Source organism: Amblyomma maculatum, chromosome 1 (assembly GCF_055883805.1).
Source record: "Amblyomma maculatum isolate TAMU_Amacu chromosome 1, ASM5588380v1, whole genome shotgun sequence".
Taxonomy (NCBI): Eukaryota; Metazoa; Arthropoda; class Arachnida; order Ixodida; family Ixodidae; genus Amblyomma; species Amblyomma maculatum.
Window position 1 is genome coordinate 239,050,311 of NC_139344.1, and position 19,321 is coordinate 239,069,631.

At 48.0% G+C, this 19,321-nt stretch overlaps 1 protein-coding gene across 1 annotated transcript in view; it reads right to left on the reverse strand.

Moving 5' to 3' along the window:
* The window catches only part of LOC146206010 (uncharacterized), a 76,083-nt gene extending 57,489 nt beyond the window's left edge, over positions 1-18,594 (reverse strand). Inside the window, exon 1 of the mRNA XM_084590646.1 lies at positions 18,030-18,594. The gene's annotated coding sequence lies outside the window, so the exon portion shown is untranslated. The remainder of the gene's footprint in view (positions 1-18,029) is intronic.
* Positions 18,595-19,321: the final 727 nt, after the last annotated feature.

Consider the following 19,321-nt stretch of genomic DNA (forward strand, 5'->3'; position numbering starts at 1 on the left):
AGACGAGCTCCAGGGCTTTATTGTACACCAATAAAACATTTTAAACAATCTCATAATTATCCAAATATTCATTGTCTTTCAGCCTGAAACGGTTATGGAATATCTTCATCTTATTCATGATGTTTGTAAGCTTAATCGGGCGGTCTCTACCTGTATTTCTCTTTCAGTCTGAATTCGTTCAATAATATCAAGACTCTGTTTAAGTATATGTGCAATTCGAGCCCCTGAAATAGCTTAGAAGTATGCACCATCCTGGCTCGCAATAGACTGATCTGTTGAGCGTGTACAACACCTAAAGTGGGCGCAGTTCACCGAAGCTGCAGTGTCACTAACGGTGACGTCCTTGTTAGCACAAGTGTTTGCGCACAGACCACCGCTGGCTGTTATGCACGTGCCGAATAGTGCGTGACGGGAGCTAGCGTTGTTTGTTTCTGAAGCGTCAACTTCATTGGATTTCTCATAGTGTCTGCATATAATATAAAATAAAACAAAACTATTCGGAAGTAATCATGTTTTTGACATATCAGAATACCGCCTAAGTTCGACGGAGTGTCATACGAATGTGATTGGATTTGAAGTGCGGTCTCTCACACTTCAGTCTAAGTTTTTTTAGCGCAGATGAAGCTAGTTGAGCTAACGTAAGCGAAATCGCTTGTCGAACATCGTGAGTATTATTTCGAAGATTAGCCACTTGGGCAGAGTTGCGATGTGCGCAGACACAATGTAAAGGCGTCGCATACTGCTGATGCGAGAGTAGCGAAAAACTGATGGAAGCCAAGACGGGTTATAGTATGTGCCGGAAATGCATGACTGTGTATAACGGCGAGTAAATAGATGTTAGATTTAACTACAGCTACTTCTGATGTTTAATAACTATACCGTCGATAGTATGGCCATGAAATCAAGGGACCAGTGGGAAGCCTAAAAAAAAAAAAAAAAAAAACAGCGCTTTGCGTATAGGCTCTTAATAGCTCCTGGCTCCATGGCACATCACCGCGACTGTGATGATGTACACAGTTCGTCAAAAGCTGTCAGAGTTCGCAGTCGATAAAAGCAAGCGCTATAGAAACCTGGCTTTATTTCTGTGTAATGTACTGTGTTTTTATCACGCTTGTGTATTTCAACCCTTGTCCGAATGGTGGACGAATGGTGGAAACACTCTGGCGGCATGCGACGTCGGCGCTGAATCACTTACCGACTTGCTGCCAACGATACGAGCACTGCAAATTTTCTAACACATCGGCGCGACAGTTCAGTTCCATCAGCACATATAGGAGTGAAAAATTTGGCAATTAACAGTCGTAGAATAAGCACGTTGTAGCATAAAGGTGGTATAGATGTCGCTGAACCCACACTCGTTTCATGCGTCGTACGCTACACGTACACAGCAAAATTTATTGCATCGCTGGCGTTGCATGGCGACCGTGCTGCGAAGTTTTAAACCTCTTTTCAGGCAGGCGATTCCGGAAATCGTGCGCATATTTAACGACGGAACAGTTCACACGAGAAATTTCGAGGGGTTGGGCGCAGGGAAAAAACAACAAGAAAGTAAACAAACAAACAAACAAACAATCAAAAGCGAAGAGCCTTGGCGACAGTAGACGCTCTCTGCATGCGATTCGCTATGCACACACTGCTTTTGGCACCGGACGTTGGTTTTCGAGGCCGGTCTACTCGACCACCGTGGTGCCACCGTTTGTCTGCACGCTCCCGATGAAAGCGCCGCAAAAAAAGAAGACCATGTTTTTGACTCACCAATGAAGCTCACAATTAGTAAAAGCATGCGTTCAAAGCACTTCAATATTGTGTTAAATAAAAATACAATCGCACTAAATCCACGTCTAACTCGCGACAATTACTCTTTATAAGCGGACATGCGCTATCGACTATATGGCAAGTAAGCGAAATATGGTCAGCACTTTATATCTGCTCTACAATTACCAGGCGCTAAGCGCTTGCGTGTCCCGGGTGTTCCAGCGAAGGTGAAGCAGAATGTTAAAAAAAAAAAAAAAAGGCTTTTCAGGGTGGGCTGGAGCAGCAAGGAGCAGCGGGACGGAGAAGGCGACGTGGCCCTAATTGCGCCATGGGGTCGCGGCGCTGGGGGCAGTGCGGGTTTTTCGAAAGCTCGTGTCTTTCGTGCCAGGCAGATAGAATTTGTTGAGTCACAGCGCCGATGGTGATCGCGTTTTCGAGATTTTAAAAACCGATTTGGTTATCACTGACGACCTCTAATTGCAACCAGGCTTCTAACATTAGTAGTTAAAAAGTCGATCAGTGTTTCACAGTTGGCTGGTACGATTGTGTCACAGAAGCCATCTTGATATCTCCGAAAGCCTATATTTAAACGTTCTGATTCACCTACGCTCAAACACCCGGTATATATACAGTAGAGGTTTAAGTGGTCCAGTTTATTAAGGTAAGTAGAACGTTTCGACTAACATTTTTGGAGGTTTATTTTGCAAACAGTATTGGGAATTGTATTCCCTTTGTCGGGAGATGTCTATTCAGTTATGTCAAAATAAGGGAACAGAGCGAGTGAGAAAGTATGATCATCCCCCTCGCAAGTCGAAAATTTCGCTTAGGGCAAACGAAGGTAAATATACCATACCGCACAACAGCTCTCAGAGCGCTCTCAGCTGGCCGACAAAACCCCTAAAACATTCAAGTGCAGAAATTGCAGAAGCACAGAAAAGAGAAGCAGCTGAATGTGAAGAGCAACAGGAAAAGGGGCAGAAAGAAAGAAATTAGCGTCGCGTGCAGCTCCTGGCCCCCTAACAAGACGCTGTTGGGTCGAAGCGGGTGGCCTCTATCAGGTATCCGGATTCCGATACGCTTGCGGGAAACGAGTTCAAGCGACGTTAGGCGCTGTAACGGCCACTTGCTGTCGTGCCATCTGCGCGTTTTTTTTTTTTTGTCCTTCCTTTGATTGGCTTTTCCATCAGGTTGTTCACCAGACATCCCAGCGCCTTTCTTCCCATAAATATACGAGTGGTGCTTCGACCAGTATCTGACATGGCTCTTTCCGTAGCTTTTGGCTTCCGGCCATCGGGAAAAACAACTGCTGGACAAACCGGAGTGCGCGATGTGAAGATAGAAATTAGAGGTGCCGGGAGGGAAAGCTAAATGGAGAGGAATCAGATAAAGTAATAAGATAATAGAAATAAATTGGAAGTACTAAAGGAATTATGACTCCGAGCAAGTACAAAAAAGATCGTTAGTACAAGGTTTCAGACCGGCATGTTCCTGTTGGTTAAATCACGCTGATAATTCTTGTTTGGCCGATTTTCGCAAAGATAAGAGGAAAAAAAAAAGATGACAAGACAGATATATTGAAACATAAACAAAGTAAAGATGATAAAAAGCACAGCGGAGCAAAAAGGAAAAAAAGACACAGAAAAAAAGCCTGGGTGCGGAAAAGGCGAGAGGTTTGTCCGTGGAGCTGTCGCGTGGTCCCTCTGGACCAGATGATAGAAGGATTACAGACGTCTTGTTTTAAGGGAACGTGGACTTTGGCCGGAGATTGAACGAATGCAGTTACTGACAAAAGAAAAACAGCTCGACGCCCAGTAATTTCAGTGCGTGGCTGAAGTTAAATGCTACCCTCAGCGTACTTCAACGCTCTGTAACCTCGATGACGTGTGAAATTGCCGCAGTTGTTTCTTTTAAGTGGGAAAGTATCCCAGGAGTAGCATTTATGCCATAGGTGAACGTTTCAAGCGCACGAATTAACTATGGTTCCCTTTGTTTCTTGTAATAGATGTTTGGGAAGCTACGCTGAAGATCTAAGGGTGACACCAATGTTTCCGAAACTGTGCAGTGACAGACAGAAGTTAAGGAAAGAGGAGAATTGGGTAAGGGTGACACACGGGCTTTGCGGTTACGCATTGATGTCCTGCTCTGACCAACGTGCTCCCATAATTCCATAAACGTACGCCCATAATCCTGAAAATGAAGCTTGTAAATCACACTGCATTAGTCGCAGTTGAGGTCTTCGTTTATATCAAAAACAAAATCTATCACACTTAGATTTTACCAGTTCGGTGTCAGATGCGCGCTGATTAACTTATAGCAACGAGCTTCCCTCGTGGATGACACCCAACCGGCAAGCGGTTGTGTTTGTTTTGGCCTTGACGAGCAAGTTTGTCAAGTTTCTGTTCCTGCGGCGGCTTCAGGAATATTACCGCGTGGGATTATATTTAAAGAGACAACTCAGTAGTTGAGGAGTAGGTAATTGTGTGGTGCCGCTGTCCTTCAGCGTTTTCTCTCCCTCAGTAAACGTGCGCGATCTATAGATTGCGGGTGCGTTCAATCGCATCATCGACCATTCCCTCCGGGTATTTTTCTGTCTCCCTGGGTGCGTGCCGACGATGAAATGCGCACATTCAGGGAGGGCTCTTTCGCGTAAACGCTGTCAGTCATGTATCATCGCCTTTTCATTGCATTTTTTTCCCCTTTCATGTTGTTTTTTCTTACTTTGACCGCATGTCTGCGACGGTGCCTCCTTAAAGAAGCTGAAACTGAACTCAGCCATTTTCACGGCAAACTTGCAGGTGGCCTTCGCTCTCATGAACGTCGTAAAGGGAAGGCTAAAAGCTTCGGCTGGCCACCTGGAGGCGATGAAACCGGCGAACGCTTTGGGCGCGGAGCCCATACTCAGCTCTTTTCTTACGACTCGTGACTCTCGGCAATACGCGCACTGCTTTCACTTGGAGCTCATCCAGCGTTATCGTTTCCCACGCTGGCCGGACCGCTAGCTCCATTTCCAGGTGAACATTTCCATTCGGAATTTCACAGCGAGAACGCAGCGCATTTCCTGAACACTGCTCAAAGCACGGTTTGCCTTAGAAAGAATGAAACTACGCGAATGGTTCACCGTAAACGGAGTAGACACCCAACAACAGTTGAAAAGGTAGCGAAAAAAAAAAAAAAAACAATAGGGCCGACTGCTCAATTCTTCCGCCTATCATCGCTTCTCGCTGACACGGCGTCGTTCGTATGCAAAGAGAAAAAGTGCAGCTGCGCTCTCCAGCCGAACGCTGCGATGCGGCAATAAAAAAAGAGGCGCGGTCAGCACGCGATGCAGGGTGAAGCGATCAAAGTTGCTGGGAAGCGCGAGAGGAGAAAATAAAAAGGGGAGCCCTCGGTGGTATGAGGAGTGGAGGAGGTCGAGAGAATGCGTGATAAAGGCATCAGCGCCCGGGCTTCCCCTTTTGGCGTGCTTTGATCGAGTGCGGCGCGAATGCGTTCCCGCGGGGATCATTCTCGTTTATTCCGCAACGGTGGCGGCGGCGGCAGCAGCAGTAGCAACGGTTGCCGCTGCTGGATACCGTGTCCGGGTGCGCCAGTGCGCCGAGTTCTCGCAACTTGATAGGTTAGTCAACGCCGCAATGAGGAAGGCACACGCAAACAACCTGGCTGCAGTCGCTTCGGCTTGAGCGCAGAGTCAGTTGAGCTCGCTCGCCGGCGCATATATATAGGCGAACAAAAGAAAAACCGAACCAAACTGCCCGCAGATCGCAGCGAGATTAGGGGCACCACTCTGCGGGATCGAACAACTTCAGTGCCTGTCGTTAGTGCTAGGAGCGAACAATGCTGTGTTGCCTTTTTTTTTTTTTTTTTTTTTTTTTATGCGCTGAAGCTAACTGCCGCCGCTGTTCGTGTATTGTGCGTTTCTATTTTCGCTACTTAAGTGGGCCACGTGACCTCAAGCGGTTAGTGTGGTCACATGTAAATACTTGCGCGAACCGCTTCCTGATTACGAGCTTGGAAAACACGAAGGGGCACGAGCAGCGCCCACCTAAACCGCTTTCATGGACGCCGCTTGTTTTCCTTTCCGAGTCACGTGCGTCGTCTGGGGACGCGGAGTGAGCACGCAGTCGTGTTATGTTAATAATAAGAACGCGTTCGATTGTCGAATCTCGCAAAACAACTCCCCTGTAGCTTGTTTAAGGGTTATTTTCTTTAACGATGGTGCACCTTGTTTGCGAATAAAAACAACTTCAGCCCAAACTTAGTTCTGTTTGGAGCGGTGGCACCATGTCACGCGATTTTCATACGCTGCGCAGCGACATTAGCAGAGATGTGTTTATAAAAGTGTGCTGCTGTACCAAGCTGCATTGTATGTGGCACTTTGTTTTTTCTTTTCTTTTTATCCAGCTTAATTGGAGCAGTACTGAAGTGTTATTCAACGCCGCCATATGAGCTTTTTGCGAACTTTACCAATTTCGAGGCTCACGAGATTCACGCGATACTCATTACAAGGGGTACATCTACGGGTCATATGGCTCCCTGTAAAATATTACTTTGTAGTGCAACTGAACGACTAAGAAGAAAGCAGTAATGACTCGAAACGAATTGACCTTTCCATAGCTTCAGGCTATCTGTATACTGTAGCACTGCAGAAACAACAAACATAATTATCTAACATATTAATAGTGTAACATTACGAAGCATATTTCTAAATAAGTGGGAAGCCTAGTTTTAGCTTGGACCTGATTGCTTTCTCCTGGTTAAATTCTGAAAAAGGTAGGAACCGATCTGTCACGAGTCGTGCATACTTTCAAATATTTTCTTTTGCTGACACAGTGCCACTGCCAACAAATCTGCGCATCACAATAGCGCTCGGTGCACGAGAGTTTGTATCAAGTAATGCCCTAAAAGCTGGATTAAAAGAAGGTAAGGATTTTAGGCCGGACTATTTTTCACACTTCGTTAGTCGGTGGAAAATGCACCGGACAGTAAAATCGAGGAGTCGTTGAGGTTGCTTAGTACTATTTTCTAGTTATCTTTGGCGCCGACAAAAATATGCTGTTCACAACTTCACGAATTCTGGTCGCGGTGATGCCACTAACCACACTCTTGTCGTACAACCGCCGGTCAGCAGTTTCTTTGCCGAAAAGGCTGGACGAGCATTGATGAGGCACATCAGGAGTGACGCGTTTCACCATCGGTCAGGCAGTGCGGCATTAGCGAGGGACAGGTTTATGATATTTCATGAGCTTGTTGCTATCACGACCAGTGTGGCGCAAAGGAAGATGACAATGTGAAATTCGAAAGAAATGACTCGTCGGAAAATACGGCCGCTGCAAGTAAAGTTACGACGTCCCGAACGTCCCAGCACGAAGCTGCGAAGTCGGTGAGAGTGCAAGTGCATAACTGATTGGCCGGTGGGAGAACTGGCTGCGATGACTCGGTACTGGTTCGGTGCGTGCGTGTGTCCCTGCTGCTCACTTGGCATCTTTGTGCAGCCGGCGTCTTACACAGTGGTAACAGCTGTCCCGCTAGTGGGCTCTTTCCGTGTCCTTCATGTGTGCAAGTACGACCATGGCGGAAGTAGAATGGTGGCGAAGGCTGGGCCCAAAAGCGGTTCAGCGGCACCGCAGCATAGCCACAGGTCGGGGGGCCAACTACTCAGATTAGGAAATTATATTACTACAAATTAAAACGTATCAATCAACATAAAAAGAATAGACATTTTGATAACTTCGTTTGTGCATGAGGTAAGGTATTTTATAAATACATTCTTAACTTTTTAAAAAAAATCTTGAAACACTCTTATCGCCCCAGCCCCTTGATATCAAGTTGCATCGGTCAGGAGGCGCTGCCAGAGGTAACCAAGGCAACGAAGATAACGAAGCTGACGAAGCACGAAACGGTTTCTTATCGCTGTCTGCTGCTCGTCACGAACTGCCGTGGTGCGGGCCTTGGTGCGCCCGTGAAAGCGTAATTTAGTTTGCAAGTCTGAAAATGTCCCTTTCGCGAAGATTTTGACGTCCTTGCTGGTCGCTGCTCTGTCGCCGTTTGGTGAGATTTAATATTTCCCTGCAGCCGTGTTTTTTGGTTTCGTCCCCTTCGTCGTGCGGGCAGTGCGAAGTCTTTTTGCAGCAGTGTATCGCGCTTAGCTTTTTATCGCAAGATGAGCCCGCACAAAGTGAGGAAGCGATGTCCTGTGGCACGTTGCGACCGCGTGGGCTCAACCGTCGGTGTCTTACCGCTTCCTGGCTGACTTTCACCGGTGAGCAGATCTGGAGGTTGCGCATAGACTCAATGTATGCTCTAATGCTCCTGTGTTAAGCACGTTTGTTGATTCTAAAGCTGTCTGGACTGGTGCGACCTTGAAATTGCCTTGAAAACTGCTGTATAATTTCTTCCGTTGAATTTAAACTTGAAGAGTGATCCCAGTGCTCTATGCTCCACGTATGTTTTGATGCACCTACTAATTCATGACATTTTTATTTCAATTGCAGCTGTCATAGCTTTGTTTTCTGTACATGCATGTTTCATATCTGGTGATGTTTTGTGGCAGTTACTTCAAGCCTTTTCTATGCCTCAGCTGTGATCATTGAGATGATTAGTGCGCTTAAACAGCGCTACTGTTTGTGCTGTCAACGACATGCATTTTTATCGTTGTGATTTGTTGCTGTATTTTATTGGTTGATACAATAAACCATGAACATGAAAACAATAATTGTTCACTTGGTACACTCTGTGGCGAACTGGGCACGACTGCCCCGTTGCAACAGTGTTTCTGGACCGCACCTTACTGTGCTGAGGGACAAAGTAAATGGCCAAAGTACTTGCATGACTTGCAGCAGTATTTGTATTATGAATTTGCATGCGTGGTCTCTATTTGGAAGTGTTGCTGCCTTTCTATGCCGCCACCTTTGCCAACCACTTTCATTGTGCTGGAGCAACTGCTTATAAACAAGGGCGTAAACAACAAACTCGAGTTCATTTAGATGGCAAAGGTTGGCGCGCGCTGAAAGGCAACAACCTTCAAAAAATGCAGGCTCGTCAATGCAACGCGGAGGTTTAAAAAAAAAAAAAAAGAAGTTTATAATTCGCGCCAAAGTGAACGTATGGGTGACGTCATTTGACGTCATGGCCCCCCAATTTTCATTGGTCGCTGGAGCCCATGAGCCGCCATGTTTTGTACGTATGGGCGTCTATGGAGCCTTCGCTACCATAGTACATATACCTTGGTACGACACGCTACTCAAAGCTTGCAAGGTTTGTTCGAAAACGGCAGCAGGGACTGTGTTTAATTCCTGAGCCTGACGGTCGAGATCTGTGGATAATTCGCCTACATCTGTTTTATTTGCCATTCCGCGAGGTTACAGTAGAGCGCGTTTATAATGGGCACAGTTGTAACGAACGCTCGCTTACTACGGACGAAGTTGGAGCTACCGTCAAGATCTGTATTGTAGTCACTGCGTCTCGGATTAAACGAACGCCCATGGTTGCACTACTCGGTTATAACGAAAGACGAGGCGCCATATAAACTAGGCCCGTTGCCAAAAAATGCGCTTCCCGCCAGCGCAGCGACCGAAGAGTTTCTCCCTGCTGCCGTGGCTTCTCCAAAGAAAATGTCGACCCTCAATAAACACTGAAAAAGGAGGCATCGTGACTAAAGTTAACCGTCGGTCAGCTACGACTCAAAAGGCTACAAGGAAAGTCGGCTCGTGCGTGCGAGTTGGCTGGGCAAAGCATTTGAAGTGGAAGGTGAAACATGATAAATAAGCGCGAGACAGGGCTAGCTTTGAAATCAAAACTACTCACCACGAGCGGTTATAAACCAGTGACAGCCGTCTTAGAGTGTTTGAATATTTGTCACGAGGTATGCCTGGCTGGCCCAGCCGGTCATGCGACGTCGCCTGCCCAGTTGGATCTCCGCCTTCTGCGGTGCTGTCGCGTGCAGGCAACGCGTAGGCGGCGGGCGGCCTGCGTCACCTTTGTAGAGGCTGAGCAGTGCGGACAAATAAATGGAAACGGATATCAGAGAGTAACTGATGGTTTTCTGGCAAAGTGAGACTTTCCACTTGGTTTATAGGTCTATGCAGTTTTACTTCCTCAAAAGGGTTGCTCAGGGTAGGCAGCTTAAGAGCCCGATATGCAGCTAGAGCGCTTTACACAGGGGTAACGCATACTGGATTTTTTTTTTTTTTTTTTTTTTTGCGTGCAGATGCGCTGCTGTAACTTCATCGTGCATCCTTGTCGACGACGGTAGGCGAGGATGCCAGCTTACTACCAGCTGCCGTGAAAGCGTCAATCGCTATTGGTGCTCGTTCCGCCGCAAGCGGCTGGGTACGACGAGCACATGACCGATTAGGAAGCGGCTTGATAGGCTCAGATTTCAAGAAACAGACCCACACTATGGAACTTTTAAAAATAAATGGCACTTTTGTTTTACTTTGCATTTCTGAGCTGTAATGAGCAAGTCCACTTACTGCGAATTTCGGATACAACGAACGCAATGAGTGTAGCCGCTAGGTTCGTAATAAATGGGCTCGATTGTAGAGAGTTTACGAATTAGCCCCCGAGCGCATTTGCAAGATGCTCAAGCATTATGACTAGCAGCTTACAGGTATCACTCAAGAGGAAAGTGCATAACACTTACATCCTACAGGTACTGACCTATGTATGGATCTGAAACATGGGGGTTAACGAAAAGGGTTCTACTTAAGTTGAGGACAATGCAGAGGGCCATGGAACGGAAAATGGAAGGTTTAACGTTAAGAGATCGGAGGCGTGCAGAGTGGGTCAGAGAAATAACTCAAGCTACTGACGTTCTAACCTAAATTAAGAAGAAAAAATGGGCATAGGCAGATAACCGCTAGTGTCTAAAAGTAACCGATTGGATTCCGAGGGAAGGAAAGCGTAGCAGGGGGCGGCAGAAAATTAGGTGGGCGGATGAGGTTAAAAAGTTCGCAGGGGTCAAGTGGATACAGCTAGTACAGGGTCGGGTTAATTGGAGGAATATGGGAGAGGCATTCGCCCTGCAGTGGGTGTAGTCTGGCCGATGATGATGATGATGATGATGATGATGATAATGACTCTAATGCTTGATATGTGCTAGAAAGATGAGGACCGCAGTCTGTTGCCAGGTTCTTCGGATGAGAAAATGGAGAGAGAGAGAGAACGAGAGAAAAACAAACAAACTCCACGCGCCTTTCTCTCTGAAAATCCAGCAGGGCAAATGTTATCTTTTCGCGTGCTTCCAGAGCGCGCCTCATCCGGCCGTGTGCTCTACGTCTTTCCGCCAGGCAGGAGATAGGACACTCGGTTCAACGACATTCCTTCCTGGATAACCAATATCGCGATAATAAGACGAGGCGGTTAGTTGCCTTGAGCAAGCTGGTCTTGGTTCCTTTCCTCGTTCGCGATAATGGCGGTGTACGCGTGATACTCTCCTTATTGAAACCTGAATCGCTCATACCACCGCCAAATCGAGACAGGTGTTCACTGTTCCAGCGTTTAGAACCACTCCGCGCCCAACAAGCCGAAAGTGCTGCTAACAACCTCGTTGCACTCCACAGCCATAGACGAATGATGCAACTCAATGAGCGCATGCAAACGATAACAAATGGTAGGCAAAGCTTCTTGTTTGTGTATGACGGTTTTCGCTTACGACGTTCTAATGAGATGCATACCAAATAGCACGCTGTTCGTTTCGCGCAGACCGGCGCTAAAGAAGACATTGCAGCTGCCAACAGTGTCCTTCTGCGCTAAAAAGGCCTTCGCAAACTCTCGTTCCTTTGAACTGAATATGCTAATAGTGAGAGGAAATCATTTAAACTGCGGAGTTAAGCTCCGGAAAGCAGCGCTGCTGCTGGGTGGGCGGGAAACAACGAACGGGGCACGAGACGGGCGCAGGGAGCGTGGACGGGAGAGGGTCCGCCTACGTCATTCGTTCAGAAAGAATGGCCAGTTTTTCGTGTTTCAGATGCTAATGCGTTGTTAATAGGTTCCCTGGAAAAGGATGGTAGGCGCTATAGCAAAGCACTAGATAAGCGAAAAAAAAAAAAAAAAACTTTCTATGGGCAGACGGCAATGGCTAGTCACTCTGTCCACACGCTATTTTCCGCTCATGCGCATAAGAAATTAGCTTCCGATTCTGCAACTTGGCGCTAGACATGCGCAGAAGCGGATTTCAAAAAAAAAAAAAAGTGCAGGGGTGCGAGTTTGCACCGTCTCATTACCCTTTCAGTGATGGGGAAGCTTAGCCTATACCGTGAATCTGGGAGCGGAAAACAGGTGTTTGGCTGCTCAGAAGTTTGCCATTACCATGCACAGCTACCGGTGGGACTCTTGTGGCCTACATCTCAATGCATATAGGAACCACTCAAATAACAGCCTTGCATCTCGCTGGTGATCGACACAGCCTCAAGCCTTACCGCGGGGTAACTACGAATTCCGCTGGTCTTTATCAATCTTATTTTGCACATCACTATTCGCGCCGCCCCGGTGTCAGAGGCAGCTGTGAAGCAAGGGGCCCTTGCTAACTTTGGCTTTCTTGACACCTCAACAACATGAGCACAAAAGAAAACGGGCGCTATCTCGTAGTGCGTATAACAGGAGAGGAATTGAGGACGGAAGGGCGTTAACCTCGTTCATTGCTTGTACGCTTCTTGTATTCACTTTGATGTCAAGCCTTGTTAGCGGTAAAGAACGACAAGTGATCGAACTTCCAATTCTTCAAATAGCTACCACGTTTGACGTGTTTATTACTTTCCCCAGTACATTGGGCTCAACGAGCGAGAGATAGAGAGAGAGAGAGAGAGAGAGAGAGAGAGTAGAGACATATGGCTTAATGAGAAGTACGTTTCGGCAGGTTACCCTGCGCTTACCCCTGTTGAGGAAAGTGGAAAGAGAAGGGTGGAGCAACAAGCAAGGAAATCAGGTAAAGGCGCTGTGAAATCGAAGCCCAGCGCAAAAGCATGACGCCCTTCAGGGCCAGCGATCTACCTGACTACCATCCGATGATTTTTCTTTCCCTCAGTGTGACAGGACAGAGATGGTCCGGAGCAGAGCGCAGCGTTTCACTTTTGGCGCTGAACACGGGGCGCTGAAAGACAGCAACCAGTTTCGGCAACTTTGAAAACCTCCAGAATTGTCTTAAGACTTTTCCTTTCATGAAGATACGTAATGTTCCGTGCGTTACTTGCACAGAACGAGAGCTAAGAATGGGATAGACACAGTGCTGGCTCACTGAGTTAGGGGCATGTAATGAATAGCCAAGCGGGGAGAAAGCAGTGAAAATGAAGAAAACAAGGCATTGTAGATTAAGACGCGCCACACTTTGTTATTTCCTTGGGTGGCAGCGTAACTGCTTCCGTTGACGTCCAGAGGGAATGACAGGGCGAATGGCTTCAAATATTTTTTGTGGCTGACGGATTTAATGAGGTCAATCACAAAGTAAATAGAAGAGCGGTCACGTCAAAAGGCGGTCATTAATTAATTCTGGATACAGTCCAAGACAGCTGAAACAACGGAACTGTGCCGTTGTGCATTGTGCGAGAGGAGCCCGATGGAAATATATAAACATTATAGAAGTGATTTTGCATGCAAGCCACCAATGAAGCCACGTCGTAAGCGTGCAGTATGGTACAATGCTGATCCCCTCATCCCACCGTCCAGCGCTATCCGCGGTAAAAAGCAAGATAATTTATTTATTTTTTTCGTTGCACTTTCTTGCTTGGCTTCGAAAAAGCGACGTGAAAGCTACAACGCCTAGTGGCTGATCACGTTGTTTGTCCCCACAAAGCAATCGCCCAGTGGACTACCTGCGAACACGTGCTCGCATCGCATACGCACGCAGTCACCGCCAGCGCGCCCTGGGCGCCGCAAATCGCTTCCGCGGCCGATTCGCCAGCCGCGGCCAATGGTGGCTGCTTCCTGACCCCTTCACGGTTTGTCACTGTCGTGTGATTCTGCCGGACAAAGCCGAGGGGACATTTGTTTCGAGACGTTCGCCCGTGTCGCCGCTAGCCGCCGAGCTGCGTGCCGGGGATGCCCACCCACGCTAAGCGCCCGTCTTTGTTTCGCGTCGCCGTGATGGAGCGCCCAACGCCAGCTCTGACCCGCCGGCCAGGCGTCCTGCTCTCTAGGCCGCAGGTCCTGGCGCTGCCGGAATGGCCCTCTCCAGCCGCTCTCAGAAATAACGGCCGGCTGCCTGCCTTGGCCCGCTTTTCCAGAGAGACGCCGCGCTTTTCTGGCTTTCACGAGACCGGAGGTATGCTTCACGGCAGCGCTCTTGCTGCGATGCGGAGAAGAAATCACAAAGCAAGTGGAGGCGAGGGACGTGCTGGGGATGAGGAAGATGGAAAGGAGAAGTTGCAGCTGACCGAGCTTCCTGGCTGGGATCTCCTTCTGTTGCATATTTTTGTGTGGGAGTGACTGCTCAAGGGCTTTAGAGGTGGTGCCCTCGCAGTTGCGCCATTACTTTATGGATGAGAAGTTGTTTCCCGTCCGGCTCAAGAAAAATAAGTAAAAGGCTGCTGCAGCGTTGACTGTCCCATTTGAATTCAGAATAGAGATTTCAGTGAAACAATACGGCATCACTCATGAGCCCTCGCTGCAAAACAAAAAAGAAAAAAAAAACAAAAACGGGAGAAAACGACGTTCCCGTTAGTGTCTAGCTCAGAGTGTCGCGAAGAAGCCTTTCAAGTACAGCGACCATACTATTTCAACGAGCGCTGCCTTGACCTTTTTGTGGCTAGGATCTTCGCAGTTTTGTGTTGGGAGATTAATTAGTAATCTGCGCAGTTTGCAGATGTCCAGGAGCCATTTACAGTGCGCGTAATAAAAATTCAGCAGTGCACGCGGTTCACTTGTCGGCTATTGACGCCATAGAATGCTCAAAGACAATGCCATGGTTTCGTAGGATAAGGGTTCGGCAACAGAAGAGTGATATATATACTTCGGACGAATAATGAAAGCAAATGGGCAACATCGTTAAATACAATGAATGGGAGCTACCACATTCGGTAAAATGCGACGTAAATATCGCCTCTAAATATAGCTGTCCAAACGAATAGTGACCAATCATCGAAGCTGCAGTGGTACGAGTATCTGTAATGCGCCGGGTTCTGCCTGCCGTCATATCCCGAGAACAACACACGGCTTAGCGCGCTTATCGCAAGTATTCGCACTCGAGCTGGTTTCGAACAACGTCAGCGGCGACGTTATTGGATCAGCACGCAAGGTAAAAGCGCACTTTGCGCGCACTCAAGCCCTTGTAGTTTATATTTGTTGGGTGTTTCTCTACAAACGAACACCGCTGGTGTTCGGAGTCACCTCAACTAAGTATTTTCTCTTACGCACCACGTTAATTTAAAGGAATGGAGGCATATATTATGGATGCGTGTTTTATAATTTAACCCATGCCAGGCAAATAATTCCCAATTTGATATTTTATATCACAATGTTTCGGTTTCGGTGACTCTGACGTTATTTGTGAGCTGAAAGACGTTGGAGGCACGTGAGGCCGGCTCGAAAGGGTAGGCTGGCGTGAGAGGCAGAGTGAATCAAATCGACGAAGCAGAGATTACATGCCGTTTTTAACCTTCACAGGACCTCGTCGTCGTGTCAACTCACCTGTGAGGCCAAAGCCACCATTCGTTTTCTAAACCAATTCAACCCGAGAAAAAAAGAAGATTTAAGGTTATGCGGCAGCCGCAGGCAAATTACACGTGTCGGCCGCTGTAGGCACGATAATGTTTGCGTGTCATTCTAAAGAGGAAAAAAATTCGCAATAAAAAATTTAGACGGTGGATCGTTTCAGCCTGAAACGAGCCCGTCCAAAGACTGCGCGTGTCACAAATATACGCCCGAAGACCTCTCTCGAGAACCTTTGCGGAGTTGCTCGGAAGATCATTTACTACGCCTTAGCTGAAGTGGAGAGACAGGGGTTCTCACACAGTTTATAGCTCGATTGTAATTGGGATGGCGTCAGAGTAACGAGCGAAACTATTTCCTCGTTGAACATGTGCATGTTAAATGATGTAGAGTTCTTGCCCATGACAACACTGGCGCATGCACGCACGCACATGTACACGCGCACGTATACGCACATGCACCCGAGCGCCTCTCTGCGTTTAGTGTGCGCTTCGTGTGCATTTGTGTTAGCGATGCTAATGGTCTCAGACAGCCAAACTTCACGCGTAAATTTTATTCGTCTTCTTCTTCTTTGTTCCCATTGTAGGAGGGGAGGAGCTGGGGGCTTTTTATCAGGGCGACGCGACTATTTTTATCGAGTCAAATATATCATGGACTCGTGAGGCGGCAGCGAAGAAGAACCGCTGACGTCTTTTCCTGAATGTTGCAGGTTCACGTCAGCGCACGACCCTGCTTGGCTGCTATGACCTGCAGGCCCAAAATGCCTTGGTCGAGCGCGCCCGGGCAGCGGGCGACGCCACTAGGGTCCCGTACTAGGGACCCCACCTATAGTATCTGTAACGGCCGGATCTTCAAAGATCCGGCTCATGCATACCTCCACCACTTTTAAATCATTAAACGTTTGCCACCACCACCACTCACAGTCGGCGACCTGCTCCGGTTGGGCTCGGAGGATAAGTTACCGGCCTGCATAATAGCGCGCCGGAAACTTTGTCCGTAGCCGTATTGTTTGTTCGGCGAGCAACGTCGCCACTCTGGCTGTTTTGCGTATCTGCCCGCTTCGCCAAACAAAGGATGGGGGTACTCAAAGCCCTCCGAAACCACGACTCGAGCCACGCGCTTAAGGCCTCGCGGGCTCCGAAATTAACTTCCGCCCTAGGAAAATTACACTGCAGAATGTCCGCCGCCGATAAGCGTCACGCCCTGCGGGAGGCTCCAGGCACCGGAGACCGGCCGTAGCGGTTAGCCGTCAAGTTTTCGGGCTGCTACGCCCGCAGCTTTCTTCGAGCGGCGCACTCGTCCTCCATCCGGTTTCGCAACGTGCCCACTTTCACGGTAGCATTCGTGCTCATCTCAGCGCTTGCCTCACACCTCGATAGAGCAGGCGGGGAAACCGCATCTATCCGGAGCCTAGTATATCAAGCCGACGCCGCGATGCATTATATCCATCTTCTGTCGTGCCGTGTGTTGCCGTGCTTCTTCACTGAAATCGCCTTGCCGTGCAGCCAGGTTTGTGCCGAGCTGGCGTATTCACTCCCGCTCCTTTTGCTTGCGCCGAGGATTTGTCCGCATGGCCAGCGGCCCAGCGCAAGCTTTGTGCATCACGGGGCCCGGAACGCTTGCTGGCTGCAGCTTAAGGTATGGTAGGGCAAATGGATGAATATCGAAAACTACAAATATATTATTGAAATTCTTGATTTTTATTCGTAATTCCTGCAGCTAAAACATTGATTTTTTTTCTACAACGTTCTATTTTATTTTGATGTTCGAGGATCCTGCATAGAAGGGACCATCCTACTGGGTATTTTTTTTTTTCCTCTCGCAATAACACGTTATACAGCACACAGATCAATAAAAGGGGTCTCATCTTCGTAAAGTTCAGATCAGCAACGTGTGCATGCTAGAGAATCCCTGTAGGACTTTTTGTTGGGCTAGTTGGTGCAGCATTTTTTAACAAAAGGACAAAGCGCTAACGACACATTCACAAGAAAGAAGACACGGACAAGCGCTCACTGACAGTTGTCAGTGAGCGCTTGTCCGTGTCTTCTTTCTTGTGAGTGTGTCGTTAGCGCTTTGTCCTTTTGTTAAAAAAGAATCCCTGTAGTTGGAATCTCACTGTAGTCGGAAGTCGTAACGGCTGTTCGAGAGCATGCGTCTGATCCCTTCCTACTCAAGAAGACAAGGTTGAAGACGGCGGTGCCTTTTGTTATCTCGTTGTTGCAACACTGCTACAGTACTTGCAAGTTCAATACAGAGTCTCCATAAACAACGAGTGAAGTGCAGCTGGCGATGTTGGCTTACATTGCCAGCTGTTTCCAGCAGAGACCCATCGGTAAACATTCGAGAAAAATAAATAAATGAAAAGCCTCATTCTTCTGCATTCTTGTACAGCGTATGCATGCCAAGCAGAACATTCGGCAAAGTTCCTTGCATACGTAGCCACCCATATACTTCTAAATACAGCAGCATATATGGCTAGTGGAGGTTATATGAGGTCATAAACGTTCTATGAACCCTACTTGCAGTGTAAGGTTTTGTCATTTAATGACATAACACTGGCAGATAACAGAAGCTAATTTAGGATATGGTTGGAAAACACTAGTTATGTAATAACATGCAGTTATTATACTTACCAAGCACCACTAACACCGCAAAATCCCAGCGTCGAATACAAAGCCTTTTGCAGCCGGTCAACACGTGCCCATAGGGTGCTTACTTTTCTCCCAGATCTTGATCGTCTGATGATTCCCGTTCGACAAGATTGGGTGCACGATGTCTGCAGCAATCAATTTCACAGATTTTGTTCGAAAAGAAGGATAAGTAAGAATTTCGGCCGCGTGTAGCGAGCTGTTGCCAAACGCAATGCTCAAGCAAATCGCAGGGACATTCATTGGCCCCCATTGGCAAAACCAGCAGGCTGCCTCATTCATTAGAAGCCGTGCTACAATAACGCCCAGCGTTGTGAATTCAGACTCGCTTCCGCCTTCTGTCTGCGGTCGCCCATTCTCGGCGAACGCAGATTGCCGTGATTAACGGTGTGTGTAATACACCGAGTTGGTTGCTCGGCCCGGCGCCACGCTTCAGGATCGATGGTCGCTGCCGAGAATCCCGTAAAGCCGTGTCCAACAGGCACAGGATCTCGCCGGCACGGTCGCTATCGCCTCCGAGCTGGGCCCGGCACCCAGCTGTCGGTTTAACTTTCGGGGCTTAGCCGTCGGATTGCAACCGCGTTGTGGGTGATCGTTTATCAGCTTGGGTCGATATTTCTGCGCACCGGCCCGGCGCGGCTGCCGGTAATAGCGTTGTTTCCTGACAGACGAGCAGGGATTAGAGCGCCGCGACGAGCGTGCGCCCACAAAGTACTGGCGTCAGAGCGAACAGTTTTGATCACAACGTCTTCGGGGTCACAGGTGTTTGGAGGAAGCTCGCAATTAATTTTCAAAAATATACTTTTTGAGGCGCGAACACGCCTTCTGGCACACAGTATTACGAGTGTTGGCGAACATCAGAAAATAGACAAAGAATATTAACAGCTGGTAAAATAAATTTTAATAATTTCCTTTTAACTACTACAGTAGGTGTCCGAGTGGAGTTAGGCGGTTGTGCACGCGCATTGAAAGCACCTTACACCGCTATGCCAGTGCGCATGTGTAGGAGTTATCGGGTAAGCAAGTATACGTCTATGCTAGTACGTCTCCGCTTTGATGAATCTTTCCTTTGACTCTGAGCTGGAGCAGCAATTTTTGTAGTTGTCTTCCGTGACTTCGAGCCCTACAAGGGCACGCCATTTGTGGCAATGAAAGCGACTGGTCGGTGCGCTCATCAGCGGTGGAGAACCTTTGCTAGCCCTCCGCTGCTGATGCCACGTGCGCTACATACGCGGGGATTCGGCCTAAGGCCCGGAACCAGTCACCCCGAGGCGAGA